The following is a 12,435-nucleotide window of genomic DNA, read 5'->3' as shown; positions in this document are numbered from 1 at the left end:
TAAATTGGACAAGGTTCAATTTACCCCATTCCGCGACCTTCTCGAGAGAGGACTCGATAGAAGACACAAGTTTCTCCCAGCACTGGTCGACGATTTCCCGAGAGAGACCTGCATGGCCCGTGTATACGGCATCACCAGTGCTGTCATCTGCATAGCAATGCATGTTGGAGGTGTCCAACATATCATTGATATGCAGAAGAAACAGCGTAGGAGATAGCACACAGCCTTGGGGCACTCCAGCATTCACGGGCTTCGGGTTCGAGCAATATCCGTCGACAACGACCTGTATGCTACGCCCAGTGAGGAAGCTGGAGGTCCACTTGCACAAGCTCTCGGGAAGCCCAAATGATGGAAGTTTTGAGAGGAGCGCCTTGTGCCATACACGATCAAAGGCCTTCGCTATATCCAGGCTAACTGCCATGCCTTCCCCCTTGCTTTCAATAGCCGCCACCCATCTATGTGTTAGGTGTACCAGAAGATCACCTGCCGACCGTCCATGGCGAAAGCCGTACTGTCGGTCGTTGATCAACTGGTGACCCTCTAGGTATACTAAAAGCTGGTGGCTAATTATGCTCTCCATGATTTTGGAGAGCAGGGAGGTGATAGCAATAGGCCTGTAGTTCGCCGGATCCGAACTGTCTCCTTTTTTTTGGATCGGATGGACAAGGGCTGACTTCCATGAGTCAGGGACTACGCCTTTGGAATAAGAGTGCCGGAATAAACGCGTTAGCACCGGCGTCAACTCAGGGGCACACGTTCTAAGCACGATTGGAGAAATGCCATCCGGCCCGCTCGACTTCCTGACGTCCAACGAAAACAGAGCTCGCCTAACAGTTTTCTGTCTGAACTGTACTTCAGGCATAGAGCTCTGACACCGCGGGATGGTCGGCGGTGTTTTTCCGTTGTCGTCAAGAGTCGAGTTGGAGGCGAAAAGAGCGCACAGGAGCTCGGCTTTCTCTTTTGCCGTATGGGCCAGGGTGTCATTCCTCATGTGCAACGGCGGCATGGACGGCTGGTTGAAGTTACCAAGAGCAGCTTTCGACAACGACCAGAACTTGCGTGTTCCGGTCGGGTAACTGGAAAGCTGCTCGCCGATTTTGACGACGTGCTTAGACTTCGCACGGGCGATTTGCCGCTTAAAAAATCTGGAGGCACGGTTATATTTCCTCTTAAGAACTTTGCAGTTCGGATCCTTTGTGCCCAGCGCCGCAACCCAAGTTCGATACGCCTGTTTTTTGCAGTCAGATGCTGCTTTAACTGATGCATCGAACCAGACTGTGATCTGCCACCGATCGGTACTACAGAGCTTGGTATAAAAATATCCATGCCCTGCAGTATCACATCGCCTACTGCAATGGCGCAGGCACTAGGATCATCCGAAGGGAAACAAACCTTGGCCCAAGGGTAGGATGCAAAAAAGGAACGCATCCTATCCCAATCTGCTGACTTGTAGTGCCAAACGCGGCGGGTCGCTGGTGGTCTGCGACGTTGGCGTCGGATAGCCACTACAATCCTGACCAGGCAATGGTCGGACGTTCCGAGAGGGGCGTCGACAAAGACCTGGTAACCATCGGGATGTGTAGTCAGCAGAAGATCTAATAAGGACGGCATGTGGCTATCCACATCCGGGAGCCGCGTTGGCGACTCAACCAATTGGGACAGACCATACGCCAATGCAAAATTATGCACAGATCGCCCTGCGTAGTCTGTGGTACGTGATCCAAGCCATTCGGCATTGTGCCCGTTGAAATCACCCAAGACCACGATTTCAGCGGATGGGATCTGTGCAAGCATGACCTCAATTGCCGCTTGAACGCAGCCCATGAGATGATCGGTTTTTGTGTTACCACTATGGGACCTGTAGACACACGCATAGATACGGAAGCAGTCGTCTAAATCTACGCGGAGCCAGAGAGTAGACAGGTCCCTACCCTCAAAATTGCCGAGACGGTGACAGCAGATATCCTCCCTAACGTACACACATACCCCGGCATGAGGCAAAAAGTTGTGCTCAATTTTGTAACCGGGGTACGTTAAATATGACGTATCGCTAGGTCGAGATATCTGCGTCTCCGTAAGGAAACACAAGGCCGGCTGCGCCGTCTCAAGGTGGTGGTGGACGGCGAATTCCCCTTATATTGCAAAAGTCCACGTTGAGCGTGGAGCGGGGTGCCGTGGTGTTACTGCCTCGTTTGTCCTCGGTCATGCGCGGTTCTGTGCCCACCCCAGAAAACGAAGGGCGGCCCGAGCGAGAGTGCTCGGGGAGGGATTCTCCGGCTCTGGTAGAGCCGGTATCCTCCTGGGGTAATATCTTTTTACGGACCGCTCTCATAATTTGTGGGGGGGGGGGGAAGGGATGGCCTCCGGTCCTCGACACTAACCTATGCGAAACATAGCGGCACTAGGCCGCTACTTACATAAGACGGCAGCGTGACTCTCCCACTTCTAAAAAGCCCTTAGTCGCCTCTTACGACACCCATGGGCCTGGGACTCTCCTATTCTTTTTACGCCCCGGGGAAAGTACAGGGCAGTTACTTTGCATTAGAGTGGTAACCTTACGCACGCGCCTATACATTTGCGTCGTCGCGAGTTGCGGCCACTTCGTATTCGTTCGTGCGTAAGTATAATAAGTACCTAAACCATAATATGCGTAAACCGCTAGTCCAAATAAGACTTTATCGCCCATAGTCCGCGTCAGTTGAACGACAAGATCCGCGCTTGTGCTATTTACAATGTTTGCTGCAAAGTTGATATTGGAGCCAATATGTGGTACACCGTACGTTTAGTTCAATATTGACTATTTTAAAGTTGAATCCAATTTTTGACCGCAGCATAAGAATGGTAATTAACCATCACTAGATTTTTCAGATACACAAATATCGGAAGTGGCGTATGGCACACTTTTTTTTATGAAAATAAGGGACAGGACGAGCAGGACGTTCAGCTGATGGTAATTGATACGCCCTGCCCATTACAATGCAGTGCCGCTGAGGATTCTTGAAACTCCCAAAAATTCTCAGCGGCACTACAACTGCACTCGTCACCTTGAGACAAGATGTTAAGTCTCATTTGCCCAGTACTTTCACTAGCTACGACGCCCTTCAGACCGAAACGCAGTAATGCTTACACATACTGCTTCACGGCAGAAATAGGCGCCGTTGTGGTACCCATAATCTAGCCGGCATCCTGTGCAAAGGAGCCTCCCACTGATAAAAACTACGCCCTGACCAAGTTCTGACGCTTATTTCATTTATAAGAACATACATGGTCTTATAGCTTGTTTCAATAGCTTTCTTATACATTCACTCAAATCATCATATTAATTATAAGCAATCTATTAATACACGTAAAATAATACGCTTTGACTGGCCGCTCGCCAAAATCACGCTGATCTATATGACATATCGCGGCGCGGGGCCACTTGCCGATTTCGGAAGGACTTAATTAAACTTGTTCACCTGTCCATTGACGTGGAGCGAAGGAGCGGAGTGTTTCTGCCCAATGATACGGTGTGAGTCAGCAAGACGAAGCGTGGAAATTACTCAGTTGCAGTTGAGAAGATCATCATTAAGATAAATTTTGCCTATTCTTTGAATTAAAAAAATGCAATGTGGTCATTAAGCATATTAAAATATTTCATAATTTTCCAAAAAACTTTGTTTCGAGATTTCTAGCCGCCATTTAACCTTAAAAAAAGCAAAACCAAATAATTGATTTAAATTCAAAACAATTTATAGATACCTATCTCAAAATCAAAACTTTTTTCCCCTATTTTTAGGATTATATTAGCTGCCACAACACATGGACGCTGTAAAGCAGCAAATATATATATTCATATATATATGTCTGAATCTAGCGTGACAGTATGTATAGCCTATATATTGTCCTGACATCTCGTTAAAATTGCAAATTTGATTTAAATCTATTCATTACCATCACTCGCCGCCGGACCGCACCATAGTATCGCGTACTCGGTTGTTCATCTAAAATATTTGATCCAAATGATGTAGCGTGAAATGCAAACTTTATCTATTTTAAATATGAGAAGCGATAAAAGTGTGTATTTTGATATAACAATCAATTTGAAACACATACAAAATACACTTGTTCAAATGATGTAGTGTAAAAGACAAAGCTTATCTTCTTTAAATAACATATGCGATAATAGGTATTTATGCAACTGTTGTGTAATAAGGGGTATTAAAACACGAATGTGGATAGTATCACATGAGTGTTTAAATACCTAACCCGGTAATTAGTAATTATCAACAGTTGCATACAAGACTTTATCTACACCCAGAATATGAATCCTCTAAAAGATTCTGAAACAGTTAGCTTACTGCTAACATTAAAACACCAGTCCTAGTAGTAACCTAATATCATCCATTACAGATTATATACAAATAAACTAAGTATTAATGAAACAATTATTTATTTCTTCATTATTTTAGTAGTAATTAACATTTTGTATAGTGCAATAATTAAAATTCACTCGAATATAATGTTCTTTTGCAGCGTTTAAAATGAATCGCTCATTTTTGTAAACAAAACAATAAAAATATCGAAGAAAAATGGCGGGGATTCGAATAGCCTACTTTTTTTTACGGCGCGCGACGTTCTGGTTGAGTGGAACGCGCGTGAACGAAAATGTTATTTTTTTGAAATTCATACAGATACCACGCATCGAGCAATAAGAATGTGGCTGTCTGTTGAAACTCTTTGCGTATGAAGGGATCGGAAAAAAAACATAGGATTGTTGTTATGAAATTCAGTACAACATTACAACACTCGTTTGGATGATGTAATGGTTATTAGAACATTGGGTGTTTTAATGTTGGCAATAAGCTAACTGTTTCAGAATCTTTAATAGAAGATTTAAAGCATGGGTGTAGATAAACTTATTTATTTTTCATATTAGGATGTTACTACCAAATGTACCAGAATTTGACGAGTCAACATTTCCTGAGGACACCTCGTGTAGAGGCGAAAGACGTGTCGAATGGATTAAAGACACTTAGCTGAATTTACCCTGAGTAAAAATCACAACATTTGTATAGTCAATTATCATTTTTTGTTGTATTTATGGTTCACAATTTTTTTTTATGGAATAGGAGGACAAACGAACGTACGGGTCAACTGGTGTTAAGTGATCACCGCCGCCCACATTCTCTTGCAACACCAGAGGAATCACAATAGCGCTGCCGGCCTTTAAGGAAGGTGTACGCGCTTTTTTTGAAGGTACCCATGTCGTATCGTCCCGGAAACACCGCACGGGGAAGCTCATTCCACAGCTTTGTAGTACGAGGGAGAAAGCTCCTTGAAAACCGCACTATGGAGGACCGCCACACATCCAGATGGTGGGGATGATATCCTAACTTGTGGCGTGTCGTGCGAAGGTGGAATTCGGCGGCAGGAATCAGGTTAAACAGCTCTTCGGAACACTCCCCGTGATAAATGCGGTAGAAGACACACAATGAAGCGACGTCTCTACGCAACGCCAAGAGATCCAGCCGTTCACAGGGCACTGAGTCCCCGACAATTCGAGGTGATCTACGTTGCACGCGGTCAAATGGATCGAGCAGATACTGGGGTGCGCCAGACCAGAGATGACAGCAATACTCCATGTGTGGCCGGACCTGCGCTTTGTAGAGCGCTAGAATGTGGGCCGGCTTGAAGTGTTGCCGTGCTCTATTGAGGACGCCCAGCTTCTTCGAAGCCAATTTGGCTTTGCCCTCCAGATGGCCACGGAATTGGCAATCGCTCGAGATTTCAAGACCCAGTATTCCGATACTAGGCGAGGCTTTTAGGGAAGTGTTGTCTAAGAGCGGTGATGCGACAAATGGGGTTTTTTTAGTGGTAAACGCGCAAACTTGAGTCTTCTGGGGGTTAAATTGGACAAGGTTCAATTTACCCCATTCCGCGACCTTCTCGAGAGAGGACTCGATAGAAGACACAAGTTTCTTCCGGCACTGGTCGACGATTTCCCGAGAGAGACCTGCATGGCCCGTGTATATGGCATCACCAGTGCTGTCGTCTGCATAGCAATGTATGTTGGAGGTGTCCAACATATCATTGATATGCAGAAGAAACAGCGTAGGAGATAGCACACAGCCTTGGGGCACTCCAGCATTCACGGGCTTCGGGTTCGAGCAATATCCGTCGACAACGACCTGTATGTTACGCCCAGTGAGGAAGCTGGAGGTCCACTTGCACAAGCTCTCGGGAAGCCCAAATGATGGAAGTTTTGAGAGGAGCGCCTTGTGCCATACACGATCAAAGGCCTTCGCTATGTCCAGGCTAACTGCCAGGCCTTCCCCCTTGCTTTCAATAGCCGCCGCCCATCTATGTGTTAGGTATTCCAGAAGATCACCTGCCGACCGTCCATGGCGAAAGCCGTACTGTCGGTCGTTGATCAACTGGTGACCCTCTAGGTATACTAAAAGCTGGCGGCTAATTATGCTCTCCATGATTTTGGAGAGCAGGGAGTGATAGCAATAGGCCTGTAGTTCGCCGGATCCGAACTGTCTCCTTTTTTTTGGATCGGATGGACAAGGGCTGACTTCCATGAGTCAGGAACTTCGCATTTGGAATAAGAGTGCCGGAATAAACGCGTTAGCACCGGTGTGAACTCAGGGGCACGCGTACTAAGCACAATTGGAGAAATGCCATCCGGCCCGCTTGACTTCCTGACGTCCAACGAAAACAGAGCTCGTCTAACAGTTTTCTGTCTGAACTGTACTTCAGGCATAGAGCTCTGACACCGCGGGATGGTCGGCGGTGATTTTCCGTTGTCGTCAAGAGTCGAGTTGGAGGCGAAAAGAGCGCACAGGAGCTCGGCTTTCTCTTTTGCCGTATGGGCCAGGGGGTCATTCCTCATTTGCAACGGCGGCATAGATGGCTGGTTGAAGTTACCAAGAGCAGCTTTCGACACCGACCAGAACTTGCGTGTTCCGGTCGGGTAACTGGAAAGCTGCTCGCCGATTTTGACGACGTGCTTAGACTTCGCACGGGCGATTTGCCGCTTAAAAAATCTGGAGGCACGGTTATATTTCCTCTTAAGAACTATGCAGTTTGGATCCTTTATGCCCAGCGCCGCAACCCAAGTTCGATACGCCTGTTTTTTGCAGTCAGATGCTGCTTTAACTGACGCATCGAACCAGGGCTGTGATCTGCCACCGATCGGTACTACAGAGCTTGGTATAAAAATATCCATGCCCTGCAGTATCACATCGGCTACTGCAACGGCACAGGCACTAGGATCATCCGAAGGGAAACAAACCTTGCCCCAAGGGTAGGATGCAAAAAGGAACGCATCCTATCCCAATCTGCTGACTTGTAGTGCCAAACGCGGCGGATCTGCGACGTTGGCGTCGGATAGGCACTACACTCCTGACCAGGCAATGGTCGGACGTTCCGAGAGGAGCGTCGACAAAGACCTGAGAGATCGGTTTCTGCGTTACCACTATGGGACCTGTAGACACGCATAGATACGGACGCGGTCCTCTAAATCTACGCGGAGCCAGAGAGTAGACAGGTCCCTACCCTCAAAATTGCCGAGACGGCGACAGCAGATATCCTCCCTAACGTACACACATACCCCGGCATGAGGCAAAAAATTATGCTCTATTTTGTACCCGGGGTACGTTAAATATGGCGTATCGCTAGGTCGAGATATCTGCGTCTCCGTAAGGAAACGCAAGGCCGTCTCAAGGTGGTGGTGGACGGTGTTTAAATTGGAGTGAATTCCCCTGATATTGCAAAAGTCCACGTTGAGTGTGGAGCGGGGTGCCGTGGTGTTACTGCCTCGTTTGTCCTCGGTCATGCGCGGTTCTGTGCCCACCCCAGAATACGAAGGGCAGCCCGAGCGAGAGTGCTCGGGGAGGGATTCACCGGCTCTGGTAGAGCCGGTACCCTCCTGGGGTAATATCTTTTTACGGACCGCTCTCATATTTTGTTAGGGGGGGGGGGGGGGGAGGGGGTGGCCTCCGGTCCTCGACACTAACCTATGCGAAACATAGCGGCACTAGGCCGCTACTTCACGCCGGTATTCTGTGCGAGTGTGGTAATTAACCCGGGCGAGTCTGGCCCGATTGTGCTGACGTCATAAGACGGCAGCGTGACTCTCCCACTTCTAAAAAGCCCTTAGTCACCTCTTACGACACCCATGGGCCTGGGACTCCCCTATTCTTTTTACGCCCCGGGGAAAGTACAGGGCTAATTTTGGCGATAATGGCTTACACGTAGTTGTGCAACACATATGCTGTCACGGGCTTTTTGTGGGAATATTTAAGATTAAAAAAAAAGATCTCCATTAAACATTACATGCGTGTAAATCCAACGGTTTTTGCGATGCACACCAGAATAGCTTGCAGATGGCAAAGTTTATTCGTACTAACTTGCCACTTACGAGTACACCTATATCTTTATAAATAACAAATATAACCTATGTGCTATTCCGATGTGTAACCTATTTTTTGCGTAAAAGAGTAACAAACATATTTCCATACATTCTTACAAACTTTCGCATTGATAATATATGCAGGAAGGATTGTTCTACAGCGGTGTTCCATATTCGATAGTCCATGGATGTCTTCAAAAATGTTTGAATACAATTCTAAAAGCATTTCATTAAAAATACCGAATTCGAACTTCTAAAACAATTTCCGCTGTTTTACCTAAACAGCGTACTCTTTAGTATGCTGTTTTTATCTAGGTAATTTTTCCTTGGGATGTGAGCAATCATGAAAAACCTGAGTATCTGGGTATAATAATTAATAGTTAATACCAACAGGTGAATTTCCCTCCGGATATTACATCAAAATGCGAAATTCTACCCGTATCAAGTTGACGTCTGGCGTTCTGTTACTATGTGAAATCAATTACTAACTGCAGTTTTTTTATATCGATACGCGTTAGAGACATTCAAGCATATAGCAAACCCCCCCTTAAAGGTCGGCTACTTACTGCTTGACTCCTTGTGTTGCTGAAGTCTCTGGGTGGTTGCCGCAGCACGTTCCATCCCGTAAACCTCTGGCCTGTTTGCTCGTTAAAAAAAACTACATAATATAGAACGTCTCAACCACGATCCCAAACCTAGCGCCTCGGGATAACTTGATAATGCCGATGAGGTGAACAGATAAAAAGGCAGTGAGGCTGTTTAGTCTTAAAAAAAAACGAAATCTCCGACTTCAACTAATTATAGGCTGGCGGCTGATTGCAGATTATAAAAATGTTTTCTTAGAAGCAATTTCTACATGGATTAAAGTCTTATGTAAATTCTGTAATGAACTAGGTTTCACTTTTAAGTGTGCCCCTCGTATTATTAAACTAAATAAACAAAACAATTCCTAAAAGAAAGCTAACCACATTATATATTTAAAAACATAATATTGTAAGTATAATATTTTTTGGAAAAATAATATTTTACTTTAATTTTTACTACCGTTTTCTTACTTATTAGCTTATTTATTTATTTAATTCAGAGACATCTCCATATATATTAGTAAATGTATTAGTAACAATATTTATTATGAACTACGTTAGTATTATTAGTGAAATATATTCATAAACCTAGAGCTATGTATCCAGTGTTTCTGGGAGGAACAGTCAGCTCTAGCAGCAATCATCTTTAGGATGCTGTTACTGCTTACACGTAGACGCTGCAACATGGAGTCCGCTTTTTTGCGCATTATGGCATGGAAACCGTCCACACATACCTCAGCAAACATTCAAGAGGCGCTGCAATGCCACGGCAGCCTAACAGCCTCCTAAACGCATTATTATATGTGACACGTAGAACGCTATAAGCCCCGCGCGAATATGACACCCATAAGCTGCTCGAGTAAAAAGACTGGCAGAATGCTTTGAATAATAACGCTTTAACTTTATTTGTGCTTCGAGCAAACCTGCGGGCGAGCATATTACTCCTCACTGACAGCGCTCTACGCTCCCGCTCTATGTCATAGTCATCTCTTAAGTCATTCGAAATGATGTGACCTAAATATTTGAACGTATCAACAATCTCTAGCTTTTTATTTGCGAGAAATAAGCAAGGATAATTTCGTGACTTGTGTTTTGGAGTTCGAAATATCATGACTATCACTTGACTCTTTAATGAGTTATATTTTAAGCCGTGAGCCGCTGCATATGTCTCGCAAATGGAAATAAGCTTCCTAAGTCCTCCGATTGAGGGACTAAGCAGTACCATATCATCTGCGAAACTAAGATTATTGCAACAGGTTACATCTATGTGGCATCCAACGTGCTCAGTTCCTCAATCAAGTGAATCATATAAAGATTGAAGAGTAACGCAGACGTTAAACCTCCCTATCTAACACCACATTCTAATCGATATACATCTGACAGAGCATCCATCCACCTCAGCTGATTTTTTTGATTGTTATACCAATACTTGATTATGGCAGTGAACCGTTCTGGCACTACTGCACTTCTCATCTTGTCCCACATTACTGGATATGACACCAGGTCAAACGCCTTAGACAAGTCTAGAAAGCAGGCAAATACTGAGGTTTTCCTATTGGTATAGTACCCGACAGTATGCTTCAAGGTTAATATAGCACTTTCCGTTGACGTACCAGTTCTAAAACCAAATTGCGCATCATGGATTTGAATATAATTACCAAGTTGCTTATTGAGCAAGCTGTCAAGTATCTTAGCCGCGGTAGTAGCAAGGGGTATCGGACGGTAGTTGCTCATGTCAGAAGTGTCACCTGTTTTATTCTTCACAACAGGGATGACAATAGTTCGCATTAATGCTTCCGGTAAATATGAATGACCTATACACAAAGTGTAAAACAGAGAGAGAACACGCGGAAGATGAACACCAACATACTTAAAGTGCTCGATGCTGAGACTGTCATACCCAGGAGATTTTCCACGTTGCATTTTTGAAATAATATCCGAAATGCACTTGGCCGGTATTTTTATGTTTTCATGCGTATTTAAGACCTCAGCATCGCTCACCTTGTACAGATCGGAATGCAGGGGTGACCGTATACAAAAATGGTTTCTTAAATTATTCGCAATTTCATTATGCTCATTTGCATCACCAATATATACTGGGAAGGTCGGTTTAACAATGAGGCTCTTTGTATTATTCCAAAATTTTTTGAAATCTTTGGTAGCCTGATTAGAAGCAAGTTGGTCCATTTTAAACTGATCCTGCCTATCCTGACACCATTTTAATTTGGACTTAAAAATTTTTTTAGCTTCTGTCATCTCATTATATGTTTTACCCTTTGGGGGACGTCCTTCAAGAACCCACATTTGATATTTTAATCGCGCCTCTTTGTGAGGCCCCTTAACATACTTATTCCACTCAATGTGGTTAGATTTTTTGAAAATTCTATTCTTATATGATATAGCAGCTCCGTATGACAATGTTTTTACAATTTTATCATACATATTATCAAGAATAGCTTGATGACTTCTATTATTACAGTACTTATCGCAACAACTAATCAGTTCTGGGGGTATTCCGCTAGTTCTAAATTCAGCATCACACAATGCATGATATTGATTTATTTGATCGTTGTTTCTAAGATCCCACTTAACTCTATTGCTAACTACGCTGGATGTTACTGCAGCTATTTTAGATTTAATGTTGTTCAAATTACATTGCACAACTAAGGGATAATGATCCGACCAAAACACGTCATATTGTACATATACATTCATAACTGTAGTTCGTGCTGATTCAGTGATAATACAATGGCCTAACCACCTGTTGCAACCATGAGCGTGACTACCAACCGCAAGCACTATGAAATGTATATGTATTATTGGCACATAAGTTTGTGTCAATACATATCCAATTTTGGACTTCACAAAAGCTCAACATTTCATTATAAAAAAGTTCATTAGGGTGAGCATTGAAGTCTCCTAACATGTAAAAGGTCTCAACCCCGCTATTCTCTTCCACCTCAAATATAGTGTGCAATGCGCTTAAACAATCATTAAAATCAACAAAATTATCATACGAGTTGGTCGGCATATAAATACATAAAATTACTATACTTTTACTGTCACTTACGGTTAGCTTTAGTCCACATATCCGAACGTTGTTACACTCAATCACTGACACTTTACTAAATGCATTTTTGCGATACAGTAACGTCACACCATCGTACGGGCGACCGGAAAGGATACCTGCCGAAGTGTCTACTGCCGAAGTGCCTGTGTAGTGTGTATCCAAAATTGTCACTTATAGTACCTAGTAGGGGCAATTCATAGGGCAACAACCACGTTTCCTGTAATGCAATTACGTCAGCTGTTTCGCTTAGTAATCTTATACCCTCTATTGATCTCTTAAGCGACTTGCAGTTTAAACTGATTATATTGTTATAGTTTTAGATCTCTTTAATAACAGTGTTTCAATATAATATCTAATACAATTAATCCTTTTATGATTTATCA

This window comes from Leptidea sinapis, chromosome 46 (genome assembly GCF_905404315.1).
Source record: "Leptidea sinapis chromosome 46, ilLepSina1.1, whole genome shotgun sequence".
Classification (NCBI taxonomy): Eukaryota; Metazoa; Arthropoda; class Insecta; order Lepidoptera; family Pieridae; genus Leptidea; species Leptidea sinapis.
The sequence above is the reverse complement of the archived record's forward strand: the minus strand, read 5'-3'. Positions refer to the sequence as shown.